The sequence below is a fragment of the Apodemus sylvaticus genome, chromosome 11 (assembly GCF_947179515.1).
Source record: "Apodemus sylvaticus chromosome 11, mApoSyl1.1, whole genome shotgun sequence".
In the NCBI taxonomy this organism is placed as follows: Eukaryota; Metazoa; Chordata; class Mammalia; order Rodentia; family Muridae; genus Apodemus; species Apodemus sylvaticus.
Window position 1 is genome coordinate 67,072,429 of NC_067482.1, and position 18,015 is coordinate 67,090,443.

Here is an 18,015-nt window from a genome sequence, read left to right on the forward strand (position 1 = left end):
GAAGGAAATGACCAGGCGCATCTCTTCTCTGTAACACAAGAACCTAGGTTCACTCTTCAGAAGCTCCCTGAATGTGAGTGCTCTCCCTGCACAGCCTTTTCACTTTTCAGGCTTGCTGTAAAATCACCCATGAAGCAGATGCACCTCCTAGGTCGAGTCTCCAGGAATGGGTGGAGCCTCTCCTCCGCCCTGCCCCTGCAGCTCTCCTCCTCTAGGACAATGCTCGCCTTGGTCCATCAACTATCACAAGTACGTCATGCCCACCCCTGTACCAAGGCAATGTCCAGCAGGAGGCTGGCACCGGGCAATGCCTATAGAAGGAATCCCTCTCTTACTGCCCAGCTCAGGGCATTGGGCTGAGCACTAGACCATAAATCTAACTTCTTCCTCGTGCTCTCCTGCTGAAACCCATTGAATGACAAGCACCTGCTGCTCATCTGCTAAGAAGAAAGCAGAGTAATGGAGAGAGAAGATGGAGGCGCTACAGTCAACTAGGTAATTGTCCTCTTTTTCTCCTTCAACAATGATTGCTAGCATCTTTGTGTGTCAAGCACCTGTGAACAACAACGCCATTTCAAAAACATTTTGCAAATGACATGTTCTGGATAAGCTAAGGTGTGTCCTTGAAGAGGATTTACGGTACAAAGTAGACACTGCTGGGGACATTCTTCACTGGTAGCTGTAAGGAGACTTTGGTGACCTGGGAAAGCACAGGGATGATCTATTGGTCTTGGTAGGAGTCTGTCTCTTCAGTATGGTTTGTGTATCCTTGACTTGGGAGGACCAGGAAGAGGCACTTCACAAAGCACTGGGAAAGGCTCCTTACTGCCAGCCCAGGTCCCAGCCTGGGCTTTTATTTCTTGCTGATTCAAGAGAAGAAGAACCACATGTCTCTCCTACATCCTGAGCAAGGCCCCACATCCCAGATTCCATTCCCCCCACCCCAGGTTTTCTATGAAACAGGAGTAAACAGGACTTGTCACAATGCCAATATTCCCAATCCACTGGAGCCTCCTGCTCCCCGCAGGCTGCCTGTTTATTTGATAAGCATAAAGCTCAGCACCAAAGCCAATGCAGCCACTTCCTCGGCAAGTACTAACCTCACCCTAAGTAATCCAGTGTCAGCTCAGCTCCCCTTTCTCACCACATCCTCTCCCCAGGTGCTTGCTCTCCTGAACCTTCAGGTGACCCCTCAGACACAAGTTTTATAAGTCTTCACTTGTGAGTGGCAAATCCTTGTCATATGTTTTCATGCCCACCCTATAGGTGGCCTGAAAATTGTCTATTCTAGCAGCCGGAATTTGGTGCTAGAGGTGAGGCAGTTCGAGACATCATTGTCTCTTGTCTGGATCCAAGGCAAAATGAAAGGATTTTGAACTCCTTAAAAGCTGTGCTTATTCTTAGTCTATGCACTTGTGTGCTTTGCCTGCATGTGTGTGTTGGCAGTGCCTGGGGAGGCCAGAGAACAGTATCACATGCCCTGGAACTAGAGCTTCAGATGCCTGTGACCTATGTGGGTGCTGGGAATCGAACCCAGGTCCTCTAGAAGAGTGAATGGGTTTAATCACTGAGCCATCCCTCCAACTCCACCCCTGCATTTCTGGCAGTTTCTCTACCTCCACCAGCCTGTGGCAGGACACCAAAGCAGTCTGTTTCAGTTATGTCCCCAGGGACTAGAAAGTAACGGGTATCTAAAGGTACTGCAAACCATTAACACATATCATACAACACTGCAATGTTTTTTTCTTATATTTCCTCAATCACCCACTTACTCATTAAATATTTATTGAGTGTTTATGTCTTATGAACTGTTTTTAAGTACCACGTATCCAAAAGCTAAAAATAGCCTTGCTGTCTAATGGAGACAGATATAGAATAGACACATATTCTATCTACATAGATACATATTGTATCTAAGTAATCTATAACACAGGCAAAGCGGTGTTGAAGGCCAGAAGACTGACTAAACGGGATGGATCTAGAACTGAAAGGTTGCAATGGGCCTAGAGGACTGAGGAGGGTCTCTTGGGGAAGGTTATTATCTGAAGAAGGCAATGTAGCCACATAACACAGACATATAGATAGCAGGCAAAAGGTCTTATTAAGGCGGAAGTAAGCCGGATCTGCTCAAGGAGCATCAAAGGATGACCAGAGGCCCCTGGTGCCAGGATTCTGGAAGAAAAGAGCAGGGACTGAGCGGTAGGCTCAGAACTTAGGTCAAAGGTAACTCTAGGATTTTAGTTGCTACAATGAGGCTCCAGGTGTGTGCACGTGTGTAAGAACAGGGATGCCGCTGACTGTGTGTTGGCAGTGGGGGCGGGGGGGGGGGGGGCAAGCAGACATGTATGTATAGAAAAGTTACACCTACAGACTTGGATTTTATTAGAGTCCTTGCTGGAAAGCAACACAAAGGAGCCCAGAAGCAGAAGTAGCTAAATCGCTTAAAAGTCTGTGGCACCTGGATCCAGGCAAAAGATGCTGGTGTTTAGAAATGGGTTTGCTGCGGCAGATGTAATTAAATTCTAGGTGTGGCTACAAGGACTGGAGACAGTGGTGTCAGAGGCAGGGGTGTTCCGGGCTTACGCAGCAGGGAGGATAGCGATGGGGTGAGCAGCCCTGGTGATACAGAAATCACTTGCTGAACTGAGAAATACCGAGGAAGGAAAGCACATTCCGTGCCCAAGTTAGGGATATAAATGTTAACTCCTTCAGTTCTATAACACAGTTCAAAACACAGTGACTCAGACTACTGTGAGAGAAAGACTGATTTACGGGTCGCTGGCAGAGCAGGGATACTAGGATTTAAGCCTGTAGGATGGACACAGGTGTCTGCTCTTCCTCACTATATCGCCTTGTAGCAGAACACTGTGAGGTCACACACCCATGCGCACACCTGGCGCCCCATTGTAGCAGTTAAAACCCTAGCATTACCTTTGAACCCACTTCGGAGCCTATCGCTCAGTCAATCGCCGGTGTGCACCTTAAATTTGAGCAGCTCCTATAGCCTGATCTTGGAAGTGGAGCCCAGGTGGACTGTGGGTTGGACGAGAGAAGAGTCCCGTGTGGAAAAATGGACACTAGCAAAGGGCGCGCTGATGCTGACTACATAAAGAGCAGCCTCACTGAGGTAGTCAAATGAACCCTTTTGTCACCCAAGTGCTAAGTCTGCACATTATCTACTGTCCATGCATCGTCAGCCCACCTAGAATACCAATGTTTTCCTTTTTTATTTTCTCAACAGAACTTTTATAAGATGTTTACTTCATTTCTAGGGGTATTTATGGTTTCTATTCTTATATTCAACCCCAAAAGGCTAAAGGTCAGATATCCTAGCTTGAGAATTCTGGACTCGCCGAAGGACTCTGAATAATGCCCTCTCAGTTCAGCATTATTGGAAGCGAATTCAAAACCAAACCAAAGAAGAAAAAAAAAAGAGAAAGTCCCCAAGTGAAACCCATTTGAAGACTTTGACCCTGACTATCATTCACTGACTTTCAGCTGTTTCATTTCAACAGTGAACTTCCTTCTCATGGCAGGCTTTACATCCGTAGCAAAAGTGAGCAGGAAATATGACAGCGCCCACACTGCCACAGTACCAAGTGTTGGGCGTAGGCCTGGGGGATTAACAGAGGACACAGACTCGGGTCATTCTGGTGAGGAGAATGCCAAAGCTTTACTGAGGGACCAGCAGTATCTACGAGAGGCCAGGAAGACCAAGAGGAAAAGACAATCACAGCCATAGGTCAGGCACCTGGGAAGTCCCTTCCACACCCGGCATGAAAACAGGAATCAAAGTTAAGCCGCAGGATGTTCCGCTCTCAGGAAACCTGTGCAAACAGCTCAGCTGGGGGCGTTGAGCTAAGCTCACCATGCCCAACAGAAATAGAATTCACACACCTTCCCTCCTCCCTCCACCATACACCTCCACCTCCACCCAAGCACATCCCCACCCCCACCCATGCACCCAACCCATCCGCACACCTACACCCATGCTCCCCACACTCACGTACCCCCCACCCACACCCATTTATCGTCCCCCACTAGGTTGATTAATATTCATTATCAGTGTAACTGAAATTAGAATTATCTAAGAGACAGAGGTCTGGATGTACTCCTGAAAGTTTCCAGAAAGATTTAGAGGAGTTAGGGAGCCTCAGTCTGTGTGGGTAGCACCATCGTAGCCAGGATGGAATCTGGAATTGAGTGTAAAGAGAAGAAAGGGAGGAAAAATAAAAGATTGAAAACTGCCGTCTGTCCCTCCCATTCTCTGGACTGAATGGAGAGAGAGAACAGCCCCACAGGCCGGCTCCCCTACTTCCCTCCGTGATTGACCAGATCCCTTCACAAACCATGAACCCAAATCGACCTTTCCTTGCTTTAGTGGTTTTTGACAAGTATTCTGTCAAAACAGCGAGAGAAGTCACTAAAACCAGAAAACAGAAGTGACTCCACATGTTAACGAGATGTCATGAGTACAGTATAAGTCCTGTCTACTGTTCACACACGGGCCCAGTCCTGTTGCCCGACATTCTATGGGTTTTCACGGAGGTTTGCACCCCTCCTAATTATGCAGTTCCTTCTCAACTCAAGTAACCATTGTTTTTCTTAATAATCTTCTTTTTTCTGGAATATTATAACTGGAATTGTACAATAGGTTACCTTTTCAAATGTTTTATTTGCTTTCCTTCATGAGTCTGAATGTTTTGTCTACTTGTCTGTCTGTGTACCACTTACATGCCTACTACTCACAGAAGCCAGAAGAGGACTTCAGATTCCCTTGGAACTGGAGTTTCAGTGAGTTAGCCACCAAGTGAGTGCTAGGACTTCTTCAACCCAGTCCTCAGGAAGAACAGTCAATACTCTCAGCTACGGGCTATCCCAACATCTTCAGTTGGTCACCTTTTTAAACAGACCTCTTTCAAATGGGCTTTTTATGACCGAAGAGTGCAGTCCTTTTTTAGGACTGAGTAATATTCCATTGTTAAGATTATGTCATAGTTTATTTTCCATTCATCTACTGAAAGACATCTAGGTTATTTTCTTTCCTTCAGACTAAAATTTTACCAACCTAATTAATTATAAAATCCTGCTTATTTTATCAAGGAATTAATAGCCTAAGTAAAGCTCAAACTTATATTTTAGAAAGATACACTTTCTTAAATAAGGGCTGGCTCTGCAGATACTTTTTTCCTTGGGTATATAACCGAAAAAAAACGATGAAGAAAAAATTATGTAACGTTCATTATTCAGAAATAGATAATAGATAATGTTAATAAATAATAATAATGTTAATATTTTGCTATAAACCACATACTTTCTTAAAATTTATGTATTAGGGTTCTGAGTTAATATTATAAATGATATACTTTCTCTCTAGGTGTCCTTCACTTAAAGAGTAGAGAATTATAACTAGAACTTTTAATTACAAATGGTCCCATGTAGTTATCAATTTGATGATCATCTTGTTTTTGGATATTCCCAATCTTTGGTTGTACCGTAATTACACCCTAAATATAACATAACATCCAGCAACTGATTCCTTGTAGTTGTCTTACAATAATTCTCTAATTTTAACAAAAATATAATTTTGTTTTTAGAAGAAAAAAAGGACAAAAATTAAAAGGAATTGGGAATTTTAAAATGTTCAAAACCCCTAAAAATTATCCAGAAAAAAAGACATATCTTGACTGTTTAAGGCACGTTATTTACTAGAGCGTAAGGCTCAGTGTCAGTGGAGCACCTGCCTGCTAAGCCTGAGTCTAATCTCCAACACAGAACAAAGAAATGGTGGAGAATCTAAGAGTCAAGCTGGGCAGTGGTGGCATACATCTTTAATCTCAGCACTCGGGAGGCAGAGGCAGCAGGATCTCTGTGAGTCTGAGGGGCAGCTTGCTTCTATAGAGCTGGTTTCAGGAGAGCTAGGGCTAAGCAAAGAACCCCAGTCTCAGAACCAAAAGGAAAAAGAAGAAAGAAAGAAAGAAAGAAAGAAAGAAAGAAAGAAAGAAAGAAAGAAAGAAAGAAAGAAAGAAAGAAAGAAAGAAAGAAAGGAAGGAAGGAAGGAAGGAAGGAAGGAAGGAAGAAAGGAAGAAAGGAAGAAAGGAAGAAAGGAAGAAAGGAAGAAAGGAAGAAAGGAAGAAAGAAAGGAAGAAAGGAAGAAAGGAAGGAAGAAAGGAAGAAAGGAAGAAAGGAAGAAAGGAAGAAAGGAAGAAAGGAAGAAAGGAAGAAAGGAAGAAAGGAAGAAAGGAAGAAAGAAAGAAAGAAAGAAAGAAAGAAAGAAAGAAAGAAAGAAAGAAAGAAAGAAGGGGAGGGGGAGGGAGGGAGGAAGGAAGGAAGGAAGGAAGGAAGGAAGGAAGGAAGGAAGGAAGGAAGGAAGGAAGGAAGGCCACAGAATCTAAAAGACAGAGGTTGGGAAGTAGAGCACTATTGACAGAATGCCTGTCCCATGGCTCATAAAATCTGGCTTGGATTCCCAGTGCCGCATACAGCTGGATGTGCTGGTGCACACCTGCAATGTCAACACTAGGAAGGTAGAGACAGGAGGATCAGGAGTTCAAGGTCATCCTGGATAATAAGTTTGGGACTAGCTTGAACTACATAAGAACCTGTCTGGAAACACGGGGAGAACACACAGAAATGTTCTTTGATTTTTCGAATGTTCATTTACTTATTGCATATGCTTTGCCATACAGCAGTGTAATACATTGCTTTTCCAAAATCATGGGTGACCAGCCCCACAGCCCCTGCAGCGTTCTTCACTATTGTCAAGAAGCTTGACTGAGATGGACGTCAGGGAGTGAATGGCTAGAGAAATGGAGGAAGGTCTACAATGGAGTGTCATTCAGCCACAAAAAGGAGGAAATTCTGCTGTTTGTACTAGCACAAATGAACACAGAGGACATTATGTAAGAAAGATATGCCAGGTAAATACTTTAAGTTCTCTCGTGAGGAATCCAAAAAACATTGAGGCAGAGAATGGGACTGGGCTATTGAGAGCCGGGGGCGGAAAGCTGGGAATGTCAGTCAAAAGGAGTCGACTCTGACTTCTAATCTGACTGTGTGTTGAACACGGTGTTCACATGCATGCTCCCTAACGATTTGATTTTGACAATCACTACACATTGCCGCTGAGTTAGCACACGGCACATCTCGAGTACATCCAGTCGTTGTCTGTTAAGTATTTTATAATAGAATAAACTTTTAAAAATAGATAGGCAATGCTGGGTGTATAGCTTAGTGATGAGGGCTTGTCTAGTGTATGCAAGGCCTTGGGTCTAATTCCCACAAGCACAAGAAAAATGAGAGATGTATAACATTACAAGTAACAGAGAAAAAAACTACCATTTTTCTCCAAAGGACCCTCTGGAAGTTTGCATACGCTTGGCCCATAGAGAGTGGTACTATTGGGAGATGTGGCCTTGTTGGAGAACTTTAGTGGTGCCACTCTGGGGATTGACTTTGAGATCCTCCTTCTAGCTGCTTGGGAGACAGTTTTCCAAGTTTGCCTTTGGACAGAGATGTAGAACTCTCATCTCAGGCGCCTTCTCCAGCGCCACACCAGCCTGCATGCTGCCAGGCTTCCTGCCTTGATGATAATGGACTGAACCTCTAAACCTGTAAGCCAGCCCCCAAAAATGTCTTGGTCATGGTGTCTCTTCACAGCAATGGAAACCCTAACTAAGACAGATCCCAAGACAACTCATGCTTATTTGTGTGTGCACGTGTTGTATGGGTGGGTGTGTGTATGTGTGTGTGTGTGTGTGTGTGTGTGTGTGTGTGTGTGTGTGTGAAGAGAGAACAGAGAAAAGTTTACATGCATATACACACATATATAAGTGCATAGATTTGAGTAAACTTCTTGGTCTGGATGTATAGCTTAGTGATAGAGTGCCTGCTTATCATGTAGAAGTGCTGATTCAATTTTCAGCACCACATATGTGTGCCCCATGGACACACATACACATTATCAGAACTTCCTGAAGGAATAAGCTTTTGTCTTCCTTTGAAGGCAGGGGGATCTTCCTCATCCAAAAGCCATGATAAGAGAAGCAGTTTGAGGGGCCCTACGTGTAATTTCAGAGGCTGAAAGGCAGAGGAGAACAGAGATGTGGAACATTAATAACTTAGTAATTTTAAAAAATAATTTATTTATTGTTATATGTAAGTACACTGTAGCTGTCTTCAGGCACATCAGAAGAGGGTGTTAGATCTCATTATGAATGGTTGTGAGCCACCATGTGGTTGCTGGCATTTGAACTCAGGACCTTAGAAGAACAGTCGGTGCTCTTAACTGCTGAGCCATCTCTCCAGTTCATAACTTGGTAAATTATGGGCTGAGAGCATAATGTCTTTATATTCATGAATGTATGTACAGACTTCATTTCAAATCCCATTATAAGCTCATCACTGCTCACAACCCAGTGAATCCAGAAGCAGCACATGCTTCTGAGGGATTGTCCTCCCTTCCTGAACTTCTCTGCTGCCATGCTCACTTCCCATAATCCCAAGCCCCTTCCTTATCTGTGCCAGTGCAGGTTCAAGACCACTAGCTAGGCCTGCCTCCCTCAGATAAGGGACAACTGAAAAGTAGACATTTTTCAGCTGCCTTCATTCTTGCCACTGGGGAGTTTCACAAACATGCCTGCCCTTTTTATTGCAGAGATCCCATGATCTCAAGAGCTTGAATGTAATCATCACTGACCTAGAGCAGTGAAACCCATTGGTGATTGACCCTGAGCCCAAAGGGATGCATGAAGCTAATGGTGGTAGGGTGGCTACCCTTCACACTGTGGGCTCTTTGGCTGGACTATAAACTAAATGGACACAAACAGATTAAAAAGGGGGAGAGCTACATTTAAATGTGCAGGATATCTGGAGGTCCCTGGGGGGAAAATATAACTTGAAGAAAGAGCAAATGGTTAAAGTTTATAGAAAATGCTAGGCAGTGGTAGCACATACCTTTAATCTATCTCAGCACTTGGGAGGCAGAGGCAGAGGCAGAGGCAGAGGCAGAGGCAGAGGCAGAGGCAGAGGCAGAGGCAGAGGCAGAGGCAGAGGCAGAGGCAGAGGCAGACAGGCAGATCTTGTGACTTCTAGGCTACTCTGGTCTACAGAGCTAGTTCCAGGACAGCCAGGGCTATTACACAAAGAAACCTGATCTAAAAAAAAAAAAATTATGCAACACATCCTCATTACCGAAAGGGATGGGGGTTGAGACTTCTTAGAAGTGGGCAGTTACCCAAGATACGGTAGGGCTGGGGAGGAAGTATGCCTATCTTGCAAGTAAGTCTCCCAGAAAGAAAGATTAATCTGGGCATTGTCCTCTACTTGACACGGAAAGCTTGCCCTTGTACACTTCCTTTTCAAATGTGTATGTTTACAAAAGGAAAGCTGGTCAGAGCTGCTACTGCATCTGCAGGTTCTCATGAGGTAGTAGCAAATATGCAAAGTAGAATTTGAGGTAGCATATTTTGATCTCCAATGATCACATTTAAGGGTGATGTGTCCTGAACCCCAGTAACTGAGCATTGTGAAAAAGAATGGGCAGGCATCACACACAGAAAAACTCAGTCTTTGGCATGATTAAGAAAGCACCTTCCATGGAGTAGGGTGTCTAGTTATAACAATAATAATAACAACAATAATGATAGTAGTAATAGTACAGATTGACAGAGTACACACAAAAGGTCACACAGACTTGCTTAAACAGTGGAGATACTCATCTTGAGTGGTATGTAGTCCTCAGTAGTGATTGCAGCTGGTGTACAGCCCTCAACAGTGACTCAACTCACTATTTAATTTTTTCTCTTTGGAATTTATTGTTCACAATGAAGTAGTCCCATTTATTGATAGCCAATGGAGAGTTGTATGGCCCTTGACATAAATATTGTAGGAAATATTCATGTCAATGCAGAATAATCTCTAAAATTCATTAATGTGAATTGCTTCTTCTCTCTGTAGGAAAAGGTAAAGAGCAATCATGTGTGTTCATATCTGCTTCTATGTTCACAGAGAAACCCCTGATAGGCCCATATGAATCTCTAAACAAGTGGTAACTGGAGTGTCTGGTGCAGATCAGAAGAGGTAATGAAAGTGAGATTCCTGTCCGACTGTAGCCTCCCCAACTCAACTTACCTGCTGCTGAAACAGGATGGAGTGAGACTTTCAGCCTGTGGTGATGTCATGGAGGTTCTGCCACCAGGCAGGAGCCAGTGGCTGCTGTTACTGTGGGAATGAGTTACTGTCCAGGGTGCTCCTGATAAAAGAGAGGAACAGACCTTGATTCCTCTCTGTGTCTACTGGTTTGTCCCTTCTGCTTTGTCATGACACAGAACAGAAGTTCACCAGACAGTGACACTGTCCCAGTCACCAGAAGTATGAGCAAGATAAATTATTATTCTTTTGATATGCTAGGTTTTTTTTCTCATTTTTATGTTTATAATGGAGTAATCAGTAACACAGACTATTTTGGAACATGTTCTGTAGCTAAAGTTGTCTTACAACTTGCAACAATCCTCTTGCCTGAGCCTTTTGAGTGATGAGATAACATGGTATTTTTCTTTTTTCCTTTTTTTTGTTTTTTAAATATTTTTATTTTCTATATTCTTTGTTTACATTCCAAATGATTTCCCCTTTCCAGGATCCCCCCTCCCCATATGTCCCATAAAACATGGTATTTTTCTATAGCCACAGAAAAGGGATAAAGATAAATGAAGTATGTTTTTATAATAATTTTTATCTTTTAAATGTATGTACATGTTAGCTTTTAAAAAATAACATTAAAAACCACCGGATGTAATCTAAATAGATCTATTTATTTATACTATACAATAACAATGGGCCACTGAGAAATAGCTTGTGTTTCCTGTCACTGGGCAAGCTTATAAAATTACTCACAGTTGGGAGATCTACGGAAGAGCATTTCCCTTTGGAGCAAGTGTTGTTTCTTACTAGCATTCACAGCACACTGAAAGCAGCTTTCTTCTGCTCAGTATTCCTGCTTCTACTGTAACCCCAGAAACCCTGAGAACACAGAGGAAAATAAAAGGTGTAGACACCTCTTACAGGGCCCTGTGTGACTTCCCCAATTACAGCCACCAACTGTGGAGTAATTGTTTAAATACCTGAGCCTCTTGGGGAACATCTCTCCTCTGAAACACCATAATTGTCAATCTGCATAATTGGAAGAGACACTCAACAAAAGTGCAAACATTTTTTAATAATTTTAAATTCCAAGAGGATTTTTCTGCTAATACAAGCCCTACTAGTAGTATTCAACACACTTCACGGCATTGGAATAACTCCCGTGGGTCTTGATGCAAATTCTTGTGCTTCTAGAACCAATGTCCCAAAATGGAATTCTAAAAACACTTGACTTAATGCAAATCACTTGCTAAGTCTGAATGTGATTTGAAGTATTCAGTTGGCACTTCACTGTTTGCTCAAACACTATAATTTTCAGAGGTTTGTGTAGTAGAAAGCACAAGTTTCTGTGCTCTGTAAAGTCCCCTTTAGTCACTCTTGATTGTGTACCTTAAATTACGAAGACTAGTGTATTTTAGAACCTACCTTCCTTATTAGCAATTGGTTTGTGAAAAGCTTTCTATAAAGGATCTATTTTTTTTTTTTAGTTTACCTCACCCATGTTCTCAAATTAGACACCCCCACAGACAAGCAGATGCCCAGGTGGCAGGTCCTCTGGCCTTCTCTCTCAACCGCTTCCTGTCTGAGGACAACAACTGTTAGGTGTGATTCACATTGCCTACAGAACTTTTCAACAGGAGTAGGTTCAAGTATTTTGTGGTAAATGCTGCATGGTCTGTACCGGCTTCCAGCTCTGAGCAATTCATTCCCTGAACGGACTTACGGTCTGTCATAGGGTCTGTTTCTGAAGAAATACAGCTGATCACAACATCACCTTAAGGACTAAGGAGGATTTCCTGATGATCAGCATGGGGGGAAGGGCGCTCCCCAAGTCCTGAGATATTACTTGTTCCAGCCATGGGAGGGGAACTGAGGGTATTGAAAGGAAGGATGATAATTGTCTGTGTGTTGGCTGAGAGGGAGGAAGTGTCAGAGGGAGCTCTTGCTTCCCTATGTAGTAAACGGGACAGGACTGACTAACCTGCTTCTTTTAGGCTGCCGGTCTGCAAACCTTTCCGGACAGGAAACGAGTGCTTTCAGCTTCGATGCCTTCCCCTCCTCTGTACATCTCTAGCCAGCACTGCCATCTTAGCAGAGAGCATCAGCTGGCACACAAAGGAAGAAGACAGCTGCACTGCAATCAACCACGTCCATTGACTCTGGAATTTCAGAATCTTGCATTTTGTTAAGACTCTAAAATGACGTTCTTTATAAATCTTTCCAATCGTTTCAAAGCATAAAAGCCACTCGCAGGCTGACAAGATGGCTCAACGAGTGAAATGCTTGCTACCAAGCCTGGTGATTTTAGTTTAATTTCTAAGCCCCACATAGAGGAAGAAGAGAGAGAATAGACTCTCATATACAGAGCATTGTCCTCAGACTTCCACAAGCATGTCCCATGCACACACAAGCATACACAGATCAATAAAACAATAAAATGAGTACATGTACTTTTTTTAATTAATGGAAAAAAATATGACACCAAGCACTGCACAGCCTCCAGGCACTGGAAAGCCAAGTAAGAAGTAGATCCTGGTTATTGTAGGCTGTCTTGGTTCTTTTTTTTTTTTTTAATTGCCATAATAAAACATCATGACCAAGCTAGCTTATAAAAGAAAGAATTTAATTTGGGGCTCCGAGTTCCAGATAGTTAGTCCGTTGCCCTCATGTCAGGGAACATGGCAGCAGGCAGGTGGACATTCAAAATGCACTGTGTCCATGGCTGAGAGTTTACATCTGATCCACAGACATGAGGCAGAGAAAGAGAAAGAGAGAAGGTGGAGGAGGCAGAGACAGAGAGACAGAGAGATAGAGACAGATAGATACAGAGCTAACCAACTTAATGGCACAGAACAACCAAAGCCCTTTCCCAGTAACACAAGTCCACTTCACCTAATTCTTCTCAAATGGTTCCACCAATTGCAGGCATTCAGATATATGAGCCAATAGGACCATTCTCCTTCAAACAGCACACAGGCTGTTGATGTGTACAGTCTGCAATGCTGTTGACTATGGTTTCCCCTAAACATTGCACTGTGGGCCACTTTACAGCTTGGCAGATCCCAGCACCTCTCACTGTAATTTTCGAAAGGATTGTCCAGGGTGTAAGCAGAGTACTGTAATAGCTAGCCCCTGGTTGTGTGTCTCGACTCTCTTCTTTCCAGTAGCCAATCCTACTAAGAAGAGCGCCTGATAAAATCCTTAGGAGCCAAGATCTCTTTTACTTGGGAGTAAGGGCGTCATATCATAAGTATGATATGGCCTAGTCATTTCCACCAGGAACAGGCCTTAGTACATAGCTAAAAATATCTAGCTATTAAATAATTGTGTTAGCATTCCATCACTAAGCTATCATACGTGGACTAATTAACTCGTGAGAAGGAAAAGTTTCTTTTTCTTTTTCTTTTCTTTTCTTTCTTTCTTTCTTTCTTTCTTTCTTTCTTTTTTTTTTTAGATATTTGTTTTATTTACATTTCAAATGTTATCCCCTTTCCTCCTTACCCCTCTGAAAAGCCCCTATCCCATCCTCCCTTGCCCTGTTCACCCCTCCCCCCACTTTCCTGATCTGGCATTCCCCTACACTGGGGCTTCGAGCCTTCACAGGACCAATGGCCTCTCTTTTCATTGATGTCTGAAAGGCCATCCTCTGCTACATATGTATCTGGAGACATGAGTCCCTCCATGTGTACTCTTTGACTGATGGATTTGCTCTGGGGTACTGGTTGGTACATATTATTGTTCTTCCTATGGGGCTGCAAACCTCTTTAGCTCCTTGGGTCCTTTCTCTAGCTCCTCCACTCAGGACCCTATGCTCAGTCTCAGTGTCGGTTGACTATGAGCCATGGGTATTTTGATCCCCCTTCTAAGAAGGACCAAAGTATCCATGCTTTGGTCTAAGGAAAGGTTTCTTTTGGCTCTCAGTTGGGAAGGTGTTGTTTGTGACAAATGGTCTCATTGTTTCATGTCTGTGGCAAAGCAGGGCACCTTGAAGTATGCTACAGAACGTTTCTTACCTCATTCATGTCCAGGAAGCAAAAGAGAACAGGGAGAAGATTTGGGGTCCTACGGTCACACTCAACCCCTGTCTTCAGTAACCTGAAGGTCTTCCACTCAGTCTCCCTGCTTAAAAATGTCCGCAAGATTCTAAAAGCGTCACCGTGAGGACCAAGAACTTAATGCATGGGAATTTATTGGGGGCATTCCGAATCCAAACTGCAACACCAATGATATCTGAATTCTTGCCTGTGATTTAATTAGTCCATAACAACCTTCTTAGGCACCTCCATTGGAGAAGGGATGAATGAGAAGCCAAATTCAGAGTCCTGCCCTTGGAAATAAAACCACCATAACTGGGTACCCCTTCCCACAATTCCCAATCAAAACAGTCTGTGAATGTGGGGCCAAGTAAATCTGGCAATGTCAGAACTCGTCATACAAACTCAGCACGTAACAACGTAAACCTTTGTGCACATTGGTGTCCCATACACGCCTGCCTGTCTGATCTCTCATCCGGCTGTGTAACTCTTGCCTCTCCAGTCTCGGTCACATGTTTTGTATTTTTATATTTTTGCAAAGCTTTCCTCCCATGATGCTTGGCTGGGTGGAGTCTTCCACTCTGAATCCTGAGGCTCCGTGGGCCATCTTCACCACTTACATACCACAGATGTTCCATTCTAGGCTAATTGTCCCCTAGTGGGTGTCTGTCCCTCTCCTCCCCTCCACACCTCTGCTCACTCTGCTCCTGAATCACATTGGTAACAGCAATGGTGAAGTTCTGGTGATTATATATATATATATATAATCACCATATATTTGTAAATTTGTATTTCTCAAACCCCAAACAAGCTTAATGTGCTTTTAAGGCTTGTTAGTGCAGCCTTGGTCTCAAACTGTTAAGGTTTAAAACACCATCTAGGTAGAACTCATGTGCTACATTTTCTAAAATGTGTGGAATCATGCAGGTTAGGTTGGAAGAAGTCAAAATAAACCACCTTGCTTTGGCAATGAGAAGGCACCCGTACCTGAATTAGGTTTTCAACATACATTTTCCCCAAATAAATGTTATTTTCTTAGAGAATTTGGATAATTTTAGCAGCTGTCACATGATAAAACTTCTCAAGAGAATCACATAATCATGAATAAATATCAGAAAAAAATGATGCATTTTAAATCTTTGGAGGTCAAATAAACTATAAAATGCCAAGTAATTCAACATATCTCAAAATATACATATTTTCAAAATATACATATTTTCAAAATATACATTTTTCAAAATATACATTTTTTTTTACTACTAGGATAACCTTTCACTGGCTTTACAAAGCAAAACAGAAGCAGTAAGGACTCAAGTCCCCGTGATCATGTTGGAATTAGCATAGTTCGGACTTACAACCCGCCTTGCTGGGTATTAATGTGGCTTTTCAGAGCCCTTGCCAGGTCTTGAAAAGCAGTTTTCCAGACTCAACAATCGGTCCACACTAGTTGCCAGAAATCTTTCAGTTTGCCCCTTTCCTTAGTGCCAAAAGTCTCCTGAGATGGGAAAGGCTGAGGTCTGGCTTTCAAAGCAAGCCTGTTTACTGAGTCCCAGCAACAGCAAAGTCTTCAGTGAAGATTCCTTTTCATGGGTTCTGATTTCTACCTTGAAGAATTTTAAAAGTCTCCTTTGGTGGAGAACTAGCAAGGGGCCAATTGTGCTTGTTTGGAGTCAAATATGACTACTTTCCAAAGTGATGCTTGGTCCTTTCACATCCGTTCCATGACCTTTGCTAATCTTGACCTTAAAAGGACCACTTTTGCACAGATGTGACCCTACACTTCACTGTGGATATACTCACTGTTTTATTTGTTAAGGCAGCTAAAAAAATATGGAGTTGAGAAAAGACTTTGTCTTAGTGAACAACTCACTGGGACAATATGCTGTAGATGATCAGCTTAAATCAGAGAAAAGGCTTCAGGGGTTTCCATCCAGGGTTGGCTGGACCATCGCTTTGGAACTTGTGATGATAACTGATGAAAGTACGTGGTAAGAAGAGACTGCTCATCCCTTGGAAGCCAGAAAGCAAGACGAGAGGATCTCAGAACATCCCCTCGAGGACAGAGTTCAACTCCCTCTACTAGGCTGTGCTCCTTGAAGGATCTACCATCTCTTGAAGGATCCCAGCATTGGTGCCAATAGGCTGAGGACCGACTCTGCAGTATACAGGTCAGACTGTGGTGGGAAGGCATTGAGTACCATCCAACCAGAACCTCTGAGGGGTTCCCTGGGAATCAAAGGCATTCCATGTTCTCAGTATCTCTGGAATCATGGCTTCCTCAGTTTTCTCTTTAGGTTCTGGGAGTCTTTTGTTATCAAGGTTGTGTGTTTGAGGGGAAAGGAGTCAAGTGTCGGGAGGCCAGCATGGGAACCTGGTGCCCAGAGCAGGATAGAACAGAAACTCAGTTCTCTCAGGTCTCCATAGTCTCTCTCCTGTGCTCTTGGGTCTTCCATGAGCATTTCTTCTTGGGTCAATGCTAGTCATTCATTCACCCATCCAGCTTGTCTGCATTATGTATCTTCTGTGTGTCAGGGATTTGCTGGTGCTGGGATCTGTCCACTAATAAAGAAGCACATGGATGGTGCCCTCCTGCTGGGGCTTGCTGCCCTCTGACTTGGGTAGGAGAAAGCAACGGCCATGAAAGGTGTCCTTGACTAAGAAAGTAGTATGCTCTCTGTGAGGCTGTGTGTTCCTTGGTAACATGATAATTACAAGGATGTCACAGGGTTAAGAAAGAAGTGAAATGGGCCGGGTGGTGGTGGCGCATGCCTGTAATCCCAGCACTCTGGGAGGCAGAGGCGGGCGGATTTCTGAGTTCAAGGCCAGCCTGGTCTACAGAGTGAGTTCCAGGACAGCCAGGGCTACACAGAGAAACCCTGTCTCGAAAAAACCAAATCCAAAAAACCAAAAAAAAAATAAAAATAAAAAAAAAAGACGAAGAAGTAAAATGGACTGTGTATAAGGATATTTCACCTACACATACTGCAAGTAGCAGTTCACCTTCACACTATTTTGACAGGTGTTGACTAGACAACTATAAAGTAATTATATCTGTAATAATAACACCAATAAAAAATAAGCACCAACACTTTCACAGAACTAAAGATATACTTCATGTTTTTCTGGGACTACTACACATGTTGTTTGATCATGAGTTCTTACAATCTTTACTTAAAACAACATCAAGCATCTTACTGTGAGTGATTTGCCCAGGACCACACAGTTAGCGAGAGAGAAATTAACACTTGAGTTAGATTGTTTGGCCCCAGAACCCAAGTTCTTGGCCATACTATTGGGCTGCCTCCCTGTGATGGTTTCTGTTCTTGTTGTTCCCCAAACCTAGTGAATCATTTCATTTTCTTTATACTTTTTGTGGTGGTTTGAACATGCTTGGCCCATGGGAAGTAACACTATTAGGAGGCGTGGTCCTGGAGGAAGCTCATCGCTGTGGGGGAGGGCTTTAAGGGCCCATGCTCAAGCTCCATCCAGTGTGGAGTTTCAGAGCCTCTGCCTTCTGCTGCCTTCTGATCAAGATTTAGAGCTCTCTGCTCCTCCAGCGTCATGCCTGCCTGCATGCTGCTATGCCTCCTACCATGATGATAATGGACTGAACCTCTGAAATCACCAGCTCCAGTTAAATGTTGTCCTTTATAGACATTGCCTTGGTTATGGTGTATCTTCACAGCAATGAAACCCTAATTAAGACACTTTTCAACTTTTATTAGCTCTTTGAGAATTTTGTACAATAGATTTTGATCATATTTACTACCCCAAGTCTTCCCAGATCTACCTTCCTTTCTTTACCTACCCAACTTAGTGTTGATTTCCTCCTCCTCTTCTT

At 43.2% G+C, this 18,015-nt stretch overlaps 1 long non-coding RNA gene across 1 annotated transcript; it reads right to left on the reverse strand.

Moving 5' to 3' along the window:
* Positions 1 to 9,809: 9,809 nt before the first annotated feature.
* LOC127696460 (uncharacterized) lies at positions 9,810 to 11,237 on the reverse strand. Its single transcript, XR_007980228.1, has 4 exons — positions 11,121 to 11,237; positions 10,894 to 11,019; positions 10,132 to 10,252; positions 9,810 to 9,951 (listed from the first exon to the last, which is right to left on the reverse strand). It is a non-coding gene; the product is annotated as an uncharacterized LOC127696460 (long non-coding RNA).
* Between the last annotated feature and the right edge of the window lie 6,778 nt (positions 11,238 to 18,015).